A 20,869-nucleotide genomic window follows, 5' to 3' on the forward strand; every position below is an offset into this window, starting at 1 on the left:
TTCTAGTGGGCATTTTCTGTTCTTTATAATGTTATTTTATGGGAGTGTAACATCAATTGCCTCCCCATAATGTCACTAGAGTAACCAGAAAACATTTAAAGATGGGGGCCAGCTTTTTACTTTCACAAACTGTTCCCAGATATCTGAGAATAGGGTACCAAAAGGCTAACTTCACAAAGAAAAATGGTCATAGTTGTAGCACAAAGATGTCTTTAATGACTCTTGATGGGTACATCTGAGTAAATATTTGAAAACAAATGATGGATTTGTTCCAGCTCACCCACACTCAGTCTTTTAAACCTTTGTGTATGGATGAAGGTGTAAAACTGCCTAAGAAACTAGCTTACTATAAAGTACCTATCACTACTTGAAAATGTAATATGGTTTGAAGCAACTCCCATTGTGAAAAATGATATAAGTAGAGCCATTTTTAAAATAGAGCTGGAGCGGCCATTTCAGGCACACTGCCTTGTACATACTGTTTTCTAAATCTTTGAATACAGCCAAACCCCAACATTCTAAGAAGTCAATGAGAAAGAGAAAAGACTGATAAAAGTGACCTTTTGCCTAGTGACCACCATTCCTGACCAATCAGTAAAGTACAAATCTAGACTTGCTTGTCAGCATCAATGAGCTTTTGTTAAAAACAAGTTACCTAATTTTTTTTCTTTTTCATGAAAATCCTGACTTTACGTCCTAATACTATCTGGGGTTCTACCTGTGTACCCCAAATTGCAATTATTTTATCTCAAATAAACATATTGCTTCTTGACATTTTTAAGAAAAAATTTTAATGTTTATTTATTCTTGAGACAGAGACAGAGCGTGAACAGGGGAGGGGCAGAGAGAGAGGGAGACACAGAATCCGAAGCAGGCTCCAGGCTCTGAGCTGTCAGCACAGAGTCCAATGTGGGGCTCAAACTCACTAACCGTGAGATCATGACCTGAGCTGAAGTCGGACACTTAACCAACTGAGCCACCCAGGCGCTCCTTGAAATGGTTTCTTATCTGTAGGGTCACACCATCATTTTTTTAGCCAAAAATATTTGAAATTATAGCTTAAAGTCTTTAAGATCAACACAAGTATCATTTGTTGAATTCTATGTGCCACAAACTATGCTAGAAACCAGGAAATTGAAGGGCATAGCCCTATTTTCAATAAATTTGCAGTCAATTAGCAGGTGCTATAATGTTCTTTAAAAAAAAATAATGTTTACCCATTTCTGAGAGAGAGAGAGCACAAGTCGGGGAGGAGCAGAGAGAGAGAGAGAGAAGACAGGGAGACGCAGGATCTGAAGCAGGCTTTAGGCTCTGAGCTGTCAGCACAGAGACGGACCTGGGGCTCGAACTCACAGATCATGACCTGAGCTGAAGTTGGAAACTTAACCGACTGAACCACCCAGATGCCCCTATAATGTTTATGTAATATATGTCTTGATGAACACTCAGTGGAGGGAATGGGGATTAAGAAATATGTCCTGGAGGGAATGAGGCCTGAGATGGCCCCTGAAAAGTAAGGAGAAACTAACCAGGTAAAGGACAAAGAAGGCTCTAAATAAAGACTTTTTTCTAAGATATCTGTACTTTGAAAGCTATAGTTTGCCTTATAAATTAGATTACATTATTAGCCCAATAAAAGATCAACAATTATTAGAATTATTACCTAATGACTGTTTCAATAAAGAGTTATATTGAATAATCCAAAAAATAAATCAACATACTAACAGAAAATAAGAAAAGCAAGGTATATTGTTTCCACCAGTTGAGGCAGTTATGGTCTATAAAGGTGCTGTATGAACAGTACCAAACTATTCATATTGATATAGTTGATATTGATACACATTTATCACATAGATTATAATCTCAAATCCTAAAGCAACTCATATAGGAAGATTCTATTTGCATGCTAAAAAAGAGAAAACACATTTCGGGAGTGTTACGTGACTTGCCTGAGGCCACTCTACTAACTGACTGAGAGCAAGAGCTTCTTTTGCTGCACTGCCCCCTACTGTCTCCATTCCTCTGGTTATCACTGTAGGAGAGCTGAAACACCAAGACTGAGCCTCACGTTGTTCCACTATAGCTGGGAATGTGTGCACCCGGTGATTCACATTTTTCTCCACTTTGCACATGTCTGAAAATGACCACGAAGCTCTGCAGGTACTGATTTTGGGGTCACAAATAAATTTTAATAAATAGCTGAATTCTCAAATATGGGATCTGCAATTAATGAAGGTTGAATGTAATATCAGTGGTTAACTTATACTGAAATAACGGAGAATATCAGGAAAGAGCCAAAAAATAAGTAACAAATAATTACAGGAAGATTTAAGAACACCACATTTATCATAAAATGAAGGAGAAAGGACTTTGGAGGAGATGGTGTAATAGAAGGACCCTGAGCTCACCTTGTCCCACAAACACAACTAGATACAACTCGTATCAGTATAAACAGCCTAGGAAATAAGAACACAAGGAGAACAAATGACACAACTAAATGTAGAGAAGAGGTCACATCCAAGAGGGTAGGAAGGGCTGAGATATGGTGGAGAGTTAAAGGAACCTGTGGGACTCTCCACGGCAGGGAAGGACACGGGGGTGTGGAAACAGGAGAGAAGCAGACCCTCACATTGGTAAACCCATGTGAGAAGATGAATCCCCAAAATATCTGGCTTTGAAAACCAGAGAGGCCAAATTTCGTGAATTTTTACAACCAATGGGGATTTAAAGCCTGAACGTTAACAATTAGTAGTCTGGAAGAGACTGGAGGGAGTACCAGCGCTTAAAGAGACAACAGGAAAAAGAGCTCATGGAGATCAAGCATAGAACCAGCAATCTGAAAAACGCCTGGGCCTATGACAGGGAGAGTTATTTACTAATCTCAAAGCATATTCTGGAAGCATAGGGTCCCCTCAGGGAGTTCTCCAAGAACAAAGGAGCTGGCAGGTGCCATTTCCTTCTTCTTCTTCCCGAGCATACACACCAAGACCTGCAGGAACCAGCACAGCACCAAAATTCACTACCTAACTTACTTATACCAGGCCCCGCCCCTCCAGCTAAGCCTGCCTTAGTTCTGGCACTGTGGGACCCCTCCCCTAAAAAACCAGCTCAATCCTTGCGAACAGTGCATCACCCAACTGTGCACTTTGCAAGGGGCCTTAGTCTGGTGTCAGTAGCTAGTCACCTCCCATGAAGGACACATTTCTGTCTCAGCAGTGACAGCATATCTTCGGTAGAAGAGGACCAGCACAACCTTGCTGAAACTGTGTATCCTGCCAACTACTTTCAAGAGCAAGTGGCATATTTAACTTTCCTAACACACAGAAATAGACACAGAGAGTTAGACAAAATGAGGAGACAGAGGATATATCTCAAATGAAAGAATAGGACAAAACCACAGTAAGAGACCTAAGAGAAACTGAGATAAGAAATTTAAAGTAATGATCATAAAGATATTTACACTGGACTTCAGAAAAGTGAAGGATATCAGTGAGACCCTTAACAAAGAGATAAAAAAGAAAAAAATCAGAGATGAAGAATACAATAATTAAAATTAAAAATATACTAGATGGATTAAATCACAGACCAAAGGAAGCAGAAGAATTAATCAGTGACCTGAAGGACAGAGTAATGTAAAGTAATCAAGCTGAGCAGGTGAAAGAAAGAACTCCAGTGACTCCATAAAGTGTAACAACATTTTCATTATAGGGATCTCAGAAGCAGAAGAGAGGAAAAGGGAACAGAAAAAGTTATTTGAAAAAAAAAATAGCTGAAAACATCCCAAATCTGGAGAAGGAAACAGAAATTCAGATATAGAAACAGAAGGCACAGAGATTCCCCAAAAAGTCATCCAAGGAAGTCTATACCAAGAAACATAGTAATTAAAATGGGGAAAATAGTAATAGAGAATTTTAAAAGCAGCAAGAAGAAGAGAGTAACATACAAGGGAAGCCTCATAGGGCTATCAGCAGAAACTTTCTAAAGCAGAAGAGAGTGGAATGCTATATTCAAAGTGCTGAATGGGAAAAATCTGTAGCCAAGAATAACTCCATCCAGCAAGGCTATCATTCAGAATAGGAGAGATAAAGATTTTCCCAGACAAACAAAAGGTAAAGGACCATTAAACCAGCCCTACAAAAATGTTAAAGGGGACTCTTTAAGTAGAAAGGGAAGATCATAAATCAGAGTAAGAAATGTAGGAATCACAAATGTAGTAAAGTATATATGTAAAAACCAGTTCAAGTAACTAACAAAATAAAAGGATGAAAAGTATGATATCATATACCTAAAATGTGGGGAGGAGAGGAATGAAGAATGAGTTCCAGCTTAAGCAACCATCCATTTAATATAGACTGCTATATGCAGAAGATGTTACACAAAACCTAAACCTAACTACAACTCAAACACCAGTAATAGGTATTAAAAAGTAAAGAGAAAGGAATTCAAGTATTATCACTAGGGAAAGCCAGCAAACTGTGAAAGAGATCAAGAGAAGAAAGGATCACAGAACAAGTAATAAAATAGCAATGAATACATAATTATCAATAATTACTTTGAATGTAAATGGATTAAATGTTCCAATAAAAAGACAAAGACTGACAGATTGGACAACAAAAACAAGATGCATCTATACACTGCCTCTAAGAGACTTATTTCAGACCTAAGGACGACATATACAGATTGAAAGCGAGGGGACTGAGATACATTTATCATGCAAATGGCTGTCAAAAGAAAGCCCGAGTAGCAATATTTATATCAGACAAAACAGACTTTAAAGACTGTAATGATATAAATTACTATAAAATAATAAAGGGGACAACCCAACAAGAAGATATAACAATTGTAAATACTTAGGTACCCAAAAAAAGAGCACTCAAATACATAAAACAGTTAGTAACAAACATGAAGAAACAAATTGTTATAGCAATAATAATATAATAGTATACTATTATACTATATTATAGTATACTATTATATACTAGTATATAATATTATTAGTATACTATTATATAGTATATTAATAATTAGTATAGTATATAGTATACTAGTGTGTGTGTGTGTGTGTGTGTATATATATACACACACACACACTAGTATACTATTAGTAACACTATTACATTACTAATAGTAAAAGTGATACAATAAAATTGGGGAATTTAATTCCCTACTTACATCAATGGACATTATCTAAACAGAAAATCAACAAGGAAACAATGGCTTTGAATGACACATTGAACCAGATGGATTTAACAGATATTTTCAGACCATTATATCCTAGAAGAGCAGAATACACATTCATTTCAAGTGTACATTGAAAATTCTTCAGAATAGATCACATATTAGGTGACAAAACAAGCCTCAACAAATTCAAAAAGACCAAAGTCACATCATGCATTTTTTCTGACCATAATCCTATGAAACTGGAAACCAACCACAAGAAAAAAAACCTATGAGTGCAAACACATGGAAGTTAAACAACATGTTACTAAATAATAATGGGTCAAACATGAAATCAAAGAAGAAATTAAAAATACATGTAGACAAATGAAAATGAAAACACAACAATCCAAAATCTTTGGGACGCTGCAAAAGTGGTTCAAAGGGGGAATTTTGTAGCAATATGGGCCCACATCAAAAGCAAGACAAATCTCAAATAAACAACCAAACCTTACACCTAAAGGAGCTGGAAAAATAAGAACAAACAAAACCCCAAACCAGCAGAAGGAACAAAATAATAAAGATTAGAGCAAAAAAGCACTTTTCTTTGAAAAGTTCAAAAAAATTGATAAACCTTTAGCCAGGCTCACATTTTAAAAAAGGAGAGAGAAAAAGCAAGGGCTCAGATGAAAAAAAAATAAGAAAATAAAGAGGAGAAATAACGACTAACCCCAAAGAAATACATTAATTGTAAGAGAATATTATTAAAAATTATATGCCAACAAAATGGACAACTTAGAAGAAATGGATAAAGTCCTAAAAACATATAACCTACCAAAACTAGGCATAAAGAGGGGAAAATTTGCGTGATGAGCATTGAGGAGGGCACTTGTTGGGATGAGCACTGGCTGTTGTATGGAAGCGATGAATCACAGGAATCTACCCCCAAAACCAAGAACACACTGTTTATACTGTATGTTAGCCAAGTTGACAATAAACTAAAGTAAAATAAGTCATGGCAAAAAATAAGATAAAAAATAAAATCATAACTTTGTATTTTGAAAAAAAAGAAAATTTGGGGGCACCTGCGTGGCTCAGTTGGTTAAGCGTTTGACTTCAGCTCAGGTCACGATCTCACAGTTCATGGGTTCAAGCCCCACATCGGGCTCTGTGCTGACAGCTCGGAGACTAGAGCTTGCTTCAGATTCTGTGTCTCCCTCTCTCTCTGCCCTTCCCCTGCTCCTGCTCTGCCTCTCTCTCTCTCAAAAATAAACAGAAAGAAGGAAGGAAGGAAGGAAGGAAGGAAGGAAGGAAGGAAGGAAAGAAAGAAAGAAAAAGAAAGAAAGAAAGAAAAATATAAAATTTGGACAAACCAATTACCAGCAATGAAATTGAATCTGTAATCAAAAAAGTCCAGGACCAGAGGATTCAACCAAGCATTTAAAGAATTAATATCTATTTTTCTCAAACTACTCCAAAAATTAAGAGGAAGGAAAACTTCCAAATTCATTCTATGAGGCCAGCATTACCCTGATACTAATACCAGATAAAGATACCACAAAAGAAAAACAACACAAAACAAACAAACAAAAAACAAAGAGAAAGAGAGTACTACAGGTCAATATCTCTGATGAACACAGATGCAAACATCTTTAACAAAATACTAACAAACTGAATCCAGCAATATGTTAAAAAAAATAATTCACTATGATCAAGTGGGATCTATTCCCAGGATGCAAGTGTCGTTCAATATTCACAAATAAATCAACATGATATATCACATCCATAATTGAAAAGACAAAAACCATATGATCATTTCAATAGATGCAGAAAAAAACATTTGACAAAGGACAACATCTATTCATTATGAAAACGCCCAAGAAAGCAGGTTTGGAGGGAACATATCTCAACATAATAAAGGCCATATATGGAAAACCCACGGCAAACTTCATACTCAATGGGAAAAAACTGAGATCTTTTTTTCCGAGATCAGGAACAAGTCAAAAATGTCCAGTCTGACCACTTTTATTCAACATAGTATGGAAGTTTTAGCCACTGCAACCAGACAAGAAAAGGAATAAAAGGCACCCAAATTGATAAGGAGGAAGTTAAAACTTTCACTATTTGTAGATGCCATGATACTATATATAGAAAACACTATGGACTCCACCAAAAAACTGCTAGAATAAATGAATTCAGTATGGTTGCAGGGTACAAAATTAATGTGAAGAAATCTGTTGCATATCTATACACTGATAATAAAGCAGCAGAAAAAGAAATTAAGAAAACAAACCTAGTTACAATTTCATCAGAAGTTAATAAGATACCTAGGAATCATCTTATTCAAAGAGGTGAAAGACCTATAATCTGAAAACCATAAAACACTGATGAAAGAAACTGAAGATGACACAAAGAAATGGAAAGACATTCCATGCATGGATTGAAAGAAGAAGTGTTGTTAGAATGTCCATACTATCAAAGCAATCTACAGATTTAAGGCAATCCCTATCAAAATACCAAGAGCATTTTTCACAATACTAGAGCAAACACATCCTAAAATGTATAACGAGCCACAAAAGACTCCAAATAGCCAAAGTACTCCTAAAAATTAAAAACAAAAAAACAAAAAAACAAAGTTGGAGGTATCACAATTCCAGACTTCAAGTTATATTACAAGGCTGAAGCAATCAAGACAGTATGGTACTGGCACAGTAACAGATATAGACAAATGGAACAGACTAGAAAGCCCATAAATGAACCCATGATGATATGGTCAATTAATCTTCAATGAAGCAGAAAAGACTATGCAATGGGAAAAAGATAGTCTCTTCAATAAATGGTGTCGTATAAACCGGACAGCTACGTGCAAAAGATTGAAACAGGGACACTTTCTTATACCATACACAAAAATAAACTCAAAATGGATTTAGGACCTTAATGTGAGACCGCAAACGATTAAAAATCCTATAAGGGAGTAAAAGTAGTAATTTCTCTGATATCAGACATTACAACATTTTTCCAGATCTGTCTTCTGAGACTAGGGAAACAAAACCAAAAATGAACTATTTGAACCACATCAAAATAAAAGTTTCTACAAAGCAAAGGAAACAATCAGTAAAACTAAAAGATAATCTACTGAATGGGAGAAGATATTTGAAAATGACATATGTGATAAAAGGTTAGTATCCAAAACATATAAAGATCTTATACAATTCAACACACATACACACACACACACACACACACACACACACACACACCCCTAATTAAAAATGGGCAGAAGACATGAACAGACATGTTTCTCCAAAGAAGACATCCAGATGGCTAACAGACACATGAAAAGATACACACTCATCATCAGGGAAATGAAAACTCAAAGTATAATGAGATATCAGCTAACACTTGTCAAAATGGCTAAAATCAAAAATACAAGGAGCAGCGAGTGTTGGTGAGGATGTGGAGAAATGAACCCTCATGCTGTTGATGGGAATGCAAACTGGTGTAGCCACTGTGAAAAAAAAGGATGAACTGCCTCAAAAAAATTAAAAATAGAATTACCATATGATCTAGCAATCACACTACTGGGTATCTACCCAAAGAATGGAAAAACACGAAGTTAAAGGCTATATATGCACCCCTATGTTTATTGCAGCATTATTTACAATAGTCAGTTTATGGAAGCAGCCAAAGTGTCCATTTAAAGATAAATGAAAAAGAATATGTGGTATATATACACAATGGAATATTAGTCACCCAAATAAAAATATGAAGTCCTGACATTTACAACAACATGGATGGAACTAGAGTGTACAATGCTAAAGTAAATAAGTATATCAGATACAGACAAATACCATATGATTTCACTCACATGTAGGATTTAAAAAATAAAACAAATGAACAAAGGGGAAAAAATAAAAGAGATAAACCAAAAGACAGACTCTTAACTATAGAGAACAAACTGATTGTTACCAGAGGGGAGGTTGGTGGAGGGATTGGCGAAATAGGTAAAGGGTATTAAGAGAACACTTGTCTTGATGAGCACTGAGTAATATAAGGAATATTTGAATCACTGTATTGTACACCTAAAACTAATATAACACCATGCGTTAACTACACTGGGATTTAAATTTTAAAAAATGGGAAATGTATTATGATGGGCCAATCAGTGTTTGAAAACAAAGGAAAACTAAAAGTGTACTGAAACCTTAATCTACAAACAGTGACTGTGTGCTTCTATAGAAATGTTTGGTAAAATAATACTATTACCATTTGGCAGCTATAATGATAACTGTCCACAATTTATTGGACATGAATTACACAATGGGATACTCTGCCAGTATTAATGAGGTTATTAAGAGCTGTGGTTACAAATAAAGCTCAAATGTTAGTTGTTTAGTGGACACAAGTTTCTTTTTTCCTTAATAACATAATAGTTCAGAGCAGGTATATTTCCTTTTTGCAGTAATTCAGAGTTGGATTCCTCTCTTCTTAAGCCACAATCATCCACGAGGACATTCTGGGCATCGCTATCCTATTTCAGAGAGCACATATACTCTCTGAGTATATGTTGGCTGGGAATAATATATGTGACTTATGTTCATGTTCCATTAGTAGGAAGCAGCCGCATGACCAGACCACACACAAATTCAAGAGAGTTGGGAAATGAAATCCCAGTAAGGGCAGCCAGTCGCCAGTACCAGAATGGAAATATGGAAAAGGAAGCATCCATTTTTAATTGAGTTTGACATTACCACTGACATAAACATACTATCTAATGTAAGTCCCGAGCTCAATATGCTTGACATTTTATTTTTTTCTTCTGACCCAGAATCCACATACTCTCATCATATTCCTAAAGTCACCTTTAATTTTCTCTCAAAACCAAGAGACTAGCAAGCATTTGTCTTCTAAATGCAAATTAACCAAGCAAACGGTACTTCTGGATGGAAAAATAACACCAATTAAGAAGCATCAGCTTCCTACATAATTGGAAGTTTATCAAATTACCTCCATTTCATTTAGTCGCTATTGCTAGGCAAGTGGGTTCATTAATACACGAACCAGTTAGTGATCAAATAAGTATGTTGGTAAGTAATTTCAACATTTGGATACTGAAGGTCATCAAGTGTTATTCCTAGAACGAAAAACAGAAGATTAATGTCTACAGCCTGGAGACAAGCGAACCTACAGACATGCTGGTTACACTATTTCATGCTGATTGTTGTAATGGAGCAAGAAAGGCAGTATACTGTGGAGATCTCAATCAGTTGAAAACAAGCAACTCCGAAGAAAATCCTCACCACAGCAACCATTTCTGACTAAATTGCTTGTTATCTTTACAAAGCAACCCTACTGGTGCCATTTATTTATATGTTGCTTATTACCCTGAGTACAATTCTCAGTGTTATATCAGTTCTTAGGGAATCACTCTTCCTAAACAGCAATCAGTACTTCCTCCAATCACATGCTGCCACAACCCCACATCCCCACCCTACAAATGCAAAGTGCTCTGGATGATATCTACTGGTCCACTTCTATAATCTGTCATGCCAATGAAGTGCCTCAAGACATTAGCCTAATTAATATAAAACTCCAGACCTTGTACCTGAAAACAAGGCCTAGGGTAGAAATGAATAGTTTAAAAGGGAAGATGAAATTCAAAATACTGCAGAGTTCTATCATCTATTCAGAAACTTGGCAGACATCAAAACAGCCAAGGTTTCCTAAGAAGATAATATAGGTGCCTGTGTTAGTATACATAAGAGTGGCAATGGAGGGGATTCTCACTTATCTAGGGAAAAATAAATACACCTCAGATATAAATGGTGAAATGGTAATGAAGTTAAATCAAGATGAAGATGTAGGAAAAGTGAACATTTTTTTAAAGCAATAGTAAACCTGATCTTCATCCTCTGAGTCAAGGAATGACCCAACCATCATAACTGGCAAATGAGTTAGAGAAAGAGTAATGTTCCACCTCCAGAATTTAACAGGTACCGTTAACAAATATTAAAGAACATAAAGCCACCTTATCCACTGAACACCTGCAGTTGTACTGTTTCCCTGCACAATAACACACATGCTATCATAAAGGCATTTGTACAAACACAAAGTTTGTTTTTATTTATACATACTTTGAAGTTAGCATTTTTCAATATTCTAGAAGAAATTTAAAGAAAGACATTTTCTTTCCCACTTTCCTCAAATGCACAAATTCTACATCAATATTGAATAAGTACTATTGTCTTAATCACAAATAGAAAATCACTAATAGAAATCATTATAGCAACCACTAACAGAAAATTACACGTTGGTTTTCAAAGAATCAAGGATTCTGGTAACCACCAGGCATCAATCTTTACAGCACGTTCTGTGAATTTCTTTTTTTTTTAATTTTTTAATGTTTATTTATTTTTAAGAGAGAGAGACAAAGTGTGAGTGGGGAAAGGACAGAAAGAGAGAGGGAGACACAGAATCTGAAACAGGCTTCAGGCTCTGAGCTGTCAGCACAGAGCCGGATGAGGGGCTCAAACTCACTAACTGTGAGATCATGATCTGAGCTGAAGTCAGACGCTTAACCGATTGAGCCACCCAGGTGCCCCCGTTCTGTGAATTTCTTTAAAAAAAAACCTAGATTTTTGTTGGCTTGCCTGTTTTACTCAGTATATTTTTGCACTCAATATCTTCATCCTCTGCCAACAAGATATATTGTGTATGCACACATCATGGGCAGGACCTAGCCTCCCTGGGAAACTCAGTGTCACAGTAAATATCAAGTTTACATATGTGAGGTTATAAACACAAAATCCGGGTGAACTATGAAAAAACTATAAGGTCTCTTCTAGGGATGCAGTAATTTGCATTATTAATAACATTTACATAGAAATATTTCTTTTCTTTTTTTTTTTAATTTTTTTTTTCAACGTTTATTTATTTTTGGGACAGAGAGAGACAGAGCATGAACGGGGGAGGAACAGAGAGAGGGAGACACAGAATCGGAAACAGGCTCCAGGCTCTGAGCCATCAGCCCAGAGCCTGACGCAGGGCTCGAACTCACGGACCGTGAGATCGTGACCTGGCTGAAGTAGGACGCTTAACCGACTGCGCCACCCAGGCGCCCCAGAAATATTTATTTTCTAAAATGAGCTATGGATTTTGCATATTTCCTTACCCATTATGAATTGCATAGGACAAATTAATACTTTCATAAATATTATAAGATATGCTCATAAATTTACTAGTTAAGTCATGATTTCCACCATCTTTAAAAAATAATCTAGTTTCAAACAGCATTTCTTAGTTCTATCAAATTCCTCAATGCTGGAATTTTATAAAGAAAATTAAAAAATAACATGCTGCTCAATTGGTTTAAAACTCTCTTCAATCAAGACTATTCTTGATCTATAATGGCCAGAAATTAGTCTAAAAAATTAGTTGGTTTATTATCTATGAATCTTCTTCACAGTCATGTTGATATTTTTATTTTCAAGGTGTCTAAGTGCTTCAGTTGGTTAAGCATCATGATCTTGGCTCAGGTCATGATCACACAGTCCATGAGTCTGAGCCCCATACTGGTCTCTAAGCTGACAGCATGGAGCCTGCTTGGGATTCTCTCTCTGCCTCTCTCTCTGCCTCTCCCCCACTCATGCCCTATCTTTCTTTCTCTCAAAATAAATAAGCATTAATTTTTTCTTGTTCTAATCTCTTTGTATTTTATTGGAATATCACTTTTGTTGTATGTTTGACATTAAGTTGCTTTCTATTTACAAGTATCATTTTTAAAACTAAAATTTTTTAGCCAATCTTAGATCGGTTTGAGATTTTATGTAAATATTTGTTAGCACTACTGATAGTAAGCTAAAATTCTATAAAATAACTTGGGCTAAGAGAATTTAAAATTAGTTTACTGTCTGTAAAAAAGAATCATTGTTCATTGTTTATAGCTTATAGTTACTATTCCCAATACATACCTGAGAGTGATTGTTAAATCGAGTTTAATATGTATTTCACCAAGACATTCCATTTTGGGGCACATCAAAAAATGCTGAATGTAAGGTTTGAATTGTTTCAAATAATGTCATTGCCACAGACACAGTTAAGGGCACATCTCCTAGTAATAAATTCAAACTATGTATCACACCTGGCACAAAGAACATGTCTGGACTGGGATAAAAGTCTGGCTTATCCATACTTCTTGTCAACAACACATTTGTGTCATTTCATAAAGGTATCCCTTATAATCTTTTAAACCAATGTATGAAAGTTGTTCTTTTAATAATTGAGCCGTTACTTTTTTTTTGGTAAAACAAGGGAAATATTCATCAGTTTCAACCTCTTTGTTTTCTCTGGTATTTCACCATTTATTAAATTTAATTGTTCCATATAAGTTTTGTCACTGACACAAACTGAAATAAGTGTTTACTTTGATAATTTCATTTATACTCTGTTTCCTCACTTTATCAACTACTAATAAACTCATGTTCTTCATTGTTTCACTGTTGTTTTTTTTTAATTTTCTGCAGACTTCTACATGTTGAAATAAACCAAGAGATCTAGAGAAGGGAAGGCTTTTCTTTATAATTGATACATGGTAAGGAAGCCAGCCAGCAAAGAAACTGCTTTCAGATTCAGCAGGGAAGGAATTTTACAGGAGTTTGGTGGTCAAATCCACTCTGAGGACAGGTAGCAGATTCTTGAAAGGGAATCCACAAAGTTTCAAGGGTTCTGGCAGGAAAGTTTTCACCAGAACAAGAAATGGGTTGCCGTGATCATCAACAAAAGGGCCTTAACGTTTTCTTGAGAAAAGTTCTGAAAGTTCTTTCCTAGTAATGTAAGTTTTAAGTCAAGGTCACATAGACTTTGCTGGAGCAAATGGGCCCAGGGGAAAACGTTATGATAAAAGAAGGGTTCAAGACAGTTCAGAAAAATACAGATTTTTTTAGGATGTGAATTGCAACATGATGAGAAATAAGAGAAGAGACTTGGCTGGAAAATTATACTCTGTCACTCAAAAATCTATTGCATTTATGAAAAGACTCACTTGTGAAAAAAATCAAAGAAAATATTTGAGGAGTCATTTCTCTCATTTAAGTGTTCTTCTACTCGAAAAGCACTCCAGTTTTCTTAGTGTCTACTGCAGAAGTCGTCAGCACCAACCATAGCATGTCCCTGCCTTGAGATCATGGACATTAGTTGGAAAGACACGGGGCAGGAGATGCGGGAAAGCCTTCTCTAAGGCTTGAAGGATGAGACAAACAAAACTGGAGGTACAGCGCTATGGTTCCTTTAACACGTATGTTTGTGTGTGTGATTGTGAGATCCACAGCCTTTAATTATGGAGCCTAGATAGTGAAACTGGTTATACTTCTCTTCAAACTTCAACCATTAACAGTCAACATAAGTAATTCAATTATAGTGAAAAATAGAATTAGATATTGCCTACAATAAGGTAAAGACTGACAGGTGCCTAGGTGGCTCAGTCGGTTAAGCGTTCAACTTTGGCTCAGGTCATGATCTCACGGTTCATGGGTTCGAGCCCCGCATCAGGCTCTGTGCTGATAGCTCAGAGCCTGGAGCCTGCTTTGGATTCTGTCTCCTTCTCTCTCTACCCCTCCTCCACTCGTTCTCTGTCTCTCTCTCAAAAGTGAATAAACATCAAAAAATAAATAAATAAATAAATAAATAAATAAGGTCAAGATTGTAAAGTTATTTCCCTCTTACCAAAGTTTGTTTGTAACTCTCAGAGAATATACTTTGAACCAGCCAGCCAGTTATTTTGTGTGCCATGTGGTTAAGCAAGAGAGTAAAAGCTTACTGCCATCAAAATAAATATCCCTGGTTGGCACTACTTCAGTAATTTACCTAGCCTAAGGTCATTCTAAAGCAGTTTAAATGCATCATTAATCCACAATCCTCTAAAACACTAAAATACTTAAATAAATTACAATGGAGTAGGATGAGCCTGAAGAGAGGAAAAACTGTCAAGACATGATACATTTAAATGATGCAAAAAAAAGTCTCTAAGACTCATGAATAAATTATCACTAAAATGAAAGGCAGGATGAAAAGCCTAAAGGACATGATACATCCAGTTTTATTTTGTCCAGAAAGATTAAGAAAATGAATCTTGGTTCACCTTTCTACTTGTGCATTTTCATTTACTTGGTTTTAACCTTGGTAACTTAAATTTTCGCATTCATTTTTATCATATTTTTTCTTACTCCAATCCTTTTAATTCCCTTGACTACTGTCCTTTTATTACTAGCAATCTGTAGTATACACCCATCATACCTGTGCGTGTATGCATGTATGTGTGTGTATGTGTGCATGTGTGCGTGTTTTTTAAGTGGGGGACATAAGCGGAGTTACCATGATGGAAGCTGACATACCTATAAAAATTAAGGAAGAAACAGTAAATTAGAGACACAAGTTTATGAAATATAGATCACGAAGGACTTCACTTTTCCTTAAATCAACAGATACCCCCAAATTATCTTATAATGTCTGCTTCCAGATGAACACCTGACCAATAAGTAAGGCTGATAAAAAGTCAGAAATGGTAGAATCACATGCAAATTTATGAACAAGCTTAAAGTTCATTAAGGCATGGATTCCAAGAAAGCAGATTTTAAAAGGACTAGAAACATGCAGTATTAAAAGCTCTTCTCCTTACTTATTCCCTATTATGATAATGTCATGACTGTCAGCCTTGTTCCTTTGTTACATGTGCCTCCCTACATCCCCAAATTTCCAAGTCTTTCTATTCTGTTTTATCTGTAAAAAGAAAAGAAAAAAAAATCTGAACTTTATTTCTTATGTTCAAGGTTCATCACTTGTATGGTAGGTCAAGGCCTGGGCTGATATAGGACAGAATACTCAGTATAGAGCAGGGACACTTGTGTCTGAGGAACAAGAATGGCTTCAAGTGGAAGAGTAGACACTGTTCCACCCCAGCCCAGAAGTTGGTCAAACACACAGAAGCATGAAGTTGAATGGTGGTTACCAGGGGCTGGGGGAAGAGGGGATAGAGAGTTGTGCTCAGCAGGCATAAAATTTCCACTATGCAAGATGATTACCTTACAGATCTGCTGTATAATATTGTGCTTATAATTAACAACACTGTATCAGACACTTAAAAATTTAAGAGGGTAGATAGATCTCACGTGAAGTATTCTTATAACAACAGTGACAACTATAAGCAACTGTGCTTGTGCTTTCTTTACTATGACCTAGCATATTCCTTACTGTTGACCCCCAAATTCTGGGGTTCCTTATAAAGAACCAGGGGTAAAGGATATGTATCCATTCTATGTATGTACATTTCATGTTTATCATTTACACTGACAATCTTCCAACCTGGATCACCACTTTATTGCCTATCCTAACTCCTTTATACCTTATGAAATGAAAAAATATGAACCAAAAAAACCAATAACCAAAAACCAATAAACAAAAAAACCCACACCTTTAACTGGTGTTAAAAATTCATGTTTTTAACAGAGATTCATTAGCAAAATATTCACGTAATATTATTTCAAGGGAAAATAGGGTATGTTTAACTCAATAGCCATTTGTTCAATATCTATGATATGCATATCCCTGGGAGAAAGACAAGAAAGAAAAAAGGAAAACAATAATATATGTATTGTCAAATATCTCTTTAGCCTACTTAGCAAAAAAAAAACATACATACATATATATATATATATATATATATATATATATATATATATATATATGTACTTGAAGTGAAGACAAATTTGAAACTTCTCAGCCCACAATAAAAACAAGGAAACAGATGAAAGAGTAGAGGGCTCGAGTGTACAGAAAAATGTTAATAAAAAAAGTTATTCCAAATGAGCCCAGTATTTATCTTGGAGATTCAAGGAGAAAAAAATGTTTTCCTAATCTCTGAGAGTAATTTCTCAAGGATGATTTGGTCGGAGAATCGGGTAAACATTTCTAAATGGGGAATGTAGTACATAATTAATAATATTCTCATGGGCATTTTTTTCTTGACATTATTCTGTAACAATCTTAAACGTCAAAATAGCTGTAAATACATTTTTTTTCCCTGAACCATTTGCTAATAAGTTTGTGAGATGGTGTCCCACTGCCCCGAATATGGGCATCCTCCTACACAATCTCTATACAACCATCAGGACACTAACGCTGATTCATTATCATCATTTAAAGCTCAGATGCCATCAAATTTTACCAACTGTCTTCCCAAATATCCTTTATAGAAAAATGATCTAGCTTCAGATCCGTGCATTGCATTTAGTTGTCACCTTTCTTTACTGAAGATTGGAGGCCAGTTATTTTATATGTCACTTGGGTTTCTCAGCTGTTTCAAATGACTCAATTCAAGTTATGCCTTTTTGGCAGAAACACCACAGAAGTAACACTGTGTTCTTCTCATGGCATCCTATCAGCTGCCCACAATTTCAATTTGCTGGTGACCATTTTAATCACTTACTAATTGTGGTGTCTGCCAATTTTTTCCACTGTAATATTGTTCATTTTTCCTCTTGTAAATATTTCATATTTACATGTGCAGTTACATCTGTATTCATTTTACATTTGTATTACAAAACATGAGTTCACATTGATATGGCCAATTCCAGCTTGACATCTCAGGATTCACTCTGGTTGTTTTACGTTTCCACACGAATTGTTTTAACTTAGCTTCTGTTTTCCTTAATATATCCACTTATTTGATCTATCCCCAGGTATTCAGGAAATCTTCCATCACCATACTTCTTCTTTACCCAACACTCTTGTGAAAATGCCTCCCTCACTTTGTCAATGTCCTGACACGCCAAACCAGGCAGTCCCACCCAAAGATGTCCCCTTCATTTGCTTGAGCTCTGACATCCTGCTGAATCAGGTAGATACCCAATCCACCTGCTTGGGTTGCAACAGCCTGTACTAGACCACACCCCTGACGTGGGAGGGCACATCTCTCATGCTGCTGGGGATCTAACACCCTGTGCCTGGTCTGTACCAGGTGGGTCTGTACTCTTGTGGGTATGGGCATCTTTCTCACCCTATAGGACTCTAACCACCCACTATGCACCCTGCTCCTTTCCTCCACCTGAATGTGGATGCCTACCACACTAGGTCCTTTAGGCCTAAATTGTTTGGGAAGGGAAACAAAAAAGAAAGGAAGGGAGTGCTTATTAAGGTTTTAAAGAAATAGATAATGAAGATGTTCTATTTTTGCTTTTTGTTATGGTTTAACCTCAGGAAATTTTAAGAGTATAATACATAATAAATAATAGGAGTCCCAGAGTGATGTGTTCTAAGTGTGGTGCTTTATGGTTGTGTAATAATTTAACTTGCCTTTGTTCCCTGTTCCTGAATCTTTGGATTTTCCCAAGTTATAGGAGTGTCTTTGCTATTCATGTTTAGTCTTGAAAGTTTGTCTTAGCTGGGTGACTCACGGGGCCCTTAGATAGTTTAAACTAAAAAGATGAAGCAGGATGGGTACTGGCCACCAGATAAACCAAAAATAGGATTAGGGATTTGACTCACATAAGATTTGCCTTACATCTGTGGAGAGAAGTGGGACCAGACATTAAGTTCAACCTTATGAACTTGGCCTAATGGCCAATGATTCAATTAGTTGTGCCTGTGTCCTGAACACTCAATAAAACCTCTAGACAGCAAGCTTGGGTGAGCTTCCTTAGTTGACAGTATCTGCACATTGCTGTGACAACAGGATGATCCGTCCTGACCCTATGGGGAGAAGACAACAGAAGTTTCATTTTGGAGACCGTCCTAAACCTTGTACTATGTATATCTGCCTTGAGTAGTTCTGATTTGAATACTTTTGCTACAATAAAACTGCAGTCATATGTATAGCACTTTCCTGAGTTCTGTGAAACATTCTAGTAATTACAGAATTTTAGGGGGTGGTGGTTACCCCTGAAAGTTTTAGTCAGCTGGTCAGAAGTGAGGTGGTCTGGAGACCCCTGATCTCGCAGCTACAAGTGTCTGAGGTGACATCAGGTTTGTGGAGGACTATGTCCTTAATTTGTGAAGTTTGGCCTATCTCTGGGTAGATGGAATTAGAAGCCATTTCATTGGTAATATGAATAAACTTTATAGAATTTGACGAACACACACACACACACACACACACCACATACATATTTCTTAAAATATGCTTATCTAAGTAGATCACGTGAAAGCAACGTATTAACAAATTTTTAAATTAAAAAATGTCTACATTCAAGAATAGATTGTAGTAGGTTGTGAAACAATGGGGAAGCACTAACTATACAGTTTTTCTCATACAAATTTCCTAACACTGCCTTGTTGCTATAGTAATTGGCTTTACAGATTAAGGAGAAATGGTGTAAATCTATGACTTCTAGCAAACTCGAATGAAAGCCATTTTGGAATTAATATGATTTGCAAGTGTCTTTTGGGAACAAAGCCCAGTACATGCCTTATATACAACGTGCAGAGTTGTCTTATGGAGTTAGGGCAATATCTCTCAATCTTGGGTGTAACTTAGAATTAAAAAAAAAAAGGAAAAGAAAGAAAAGCCATTGATAGTGTCCTACTCCTAGATACTCTAAATTGACTGATCTAAGTGAGAGCCTGGAGACTGCTGTTTGTTAAAAGGTTCCCTAAGTGATTCTGATGCACTCACAGGATTGAGAGGCAATGCTATACTGAAGACTAATTTCTATAATTTGTATTTTATAAATATTACGTTAACAAAATTATACTTTAGAAGGCTCATCACAGCCTATCTGGTGACTAGCAACTTAATGTCTTATTTTGTAGGCACCAGATTGATGCTCTAAAAGAATATAAATAAACCGGGGGGGGGGGCAGAAAAGGAGCAGAAAAGTAATAAGAACTGGGCATGCAGACCTGTAAGGTGATACTAAAGGTCCAGAATAACATGGACCTAATAAGAGAACGTTTAGAGCAAAATGGAAGGATGATGAGTTAATAATCTGAAAACTATCAAAAAATGTCTTTTGCAAATTCCTCAAAAATTAGAAAGCTTTACACTCTAGTCAAGTGACTGTGGCACAATTATCCAAGGTTTTCATTTCAACTCAACTTCTCCATGGAATATTAACATCTTTTATATGGAATTTATATTTAATAAAATACTGGAGAAGTTACTATCATTATAGGATAACAAATCCTGTCTATAGTGTGGAAAATGCATCATATTGACACTATCATTTATGCTGAAGGCAAATTTTACCTAAACCTCAAATTTTATTTAATGGCTAAAAGCATAACATATTATAAAAGAATAATATATAAATAAACATATATATTTATATATTATGACACATATAAACATTAAAAGATTTATAAGAGGTCTTCCGAATCTCATAGCTTTATACTGTTAAAGTATATTTTATATGAAAATATAGTATGTTTCTCCATTTTATTCTTAATACTTACAGAATATTATAATATAAAAGTCCTATACATTATCTCTTTTTGACAGGAAAATATAATGAATGCTAATATATAAATTCTAACTTCCAACTAGTTTAATGAAAACACAAAAGCTTCAAACGTAAGCATTCTTAATAAATGAATTTCCTGGCTAGTTTATCTATGCTAGTACTTCATGAGAAATGTAAATGAAAGGAATAAGTTTTTTCTACCGGGATTAGCAATTTATTTATTAATTTTTATTTTTTTCTTTTTTTTAACTTTATTTTTGCAG

The 20,869-nt window shown here is 35.8% G+C and overlaps 1 protein-coding gene across 1 annotated transcript in view; it reads right to left on the reverse strand.

Moving 5' to 3' along the window:
• The window catches only part of GALNTL6 (polypeptide N-acetylgalactosaminyltransferase like 6), a 1,201,435-nt gene that overhangs the window by 1,153,859 nt on the left and 26,707 nt on the right, over positions 1-20,869 (reverse strand). The gene's annotated exons all lie outside the window — the stretch shown is intronic.

The sequence above is a fragment of the Panthera leo genome, chromosome B1, assembly GCF_018350215.1.
Source record: "Panthera leo isolate Ple1 chromosome B1, P.leo_Ple1_pat1.1, whole genome shotgun sequence".
In the NCBI taxonomy this organism is placed as follows: domain Eukaryota; kingdom Metazoa; phylum Chordata; class Mammalia; order Carnivora; family Felidae; genus Panthera; species Panthera leo.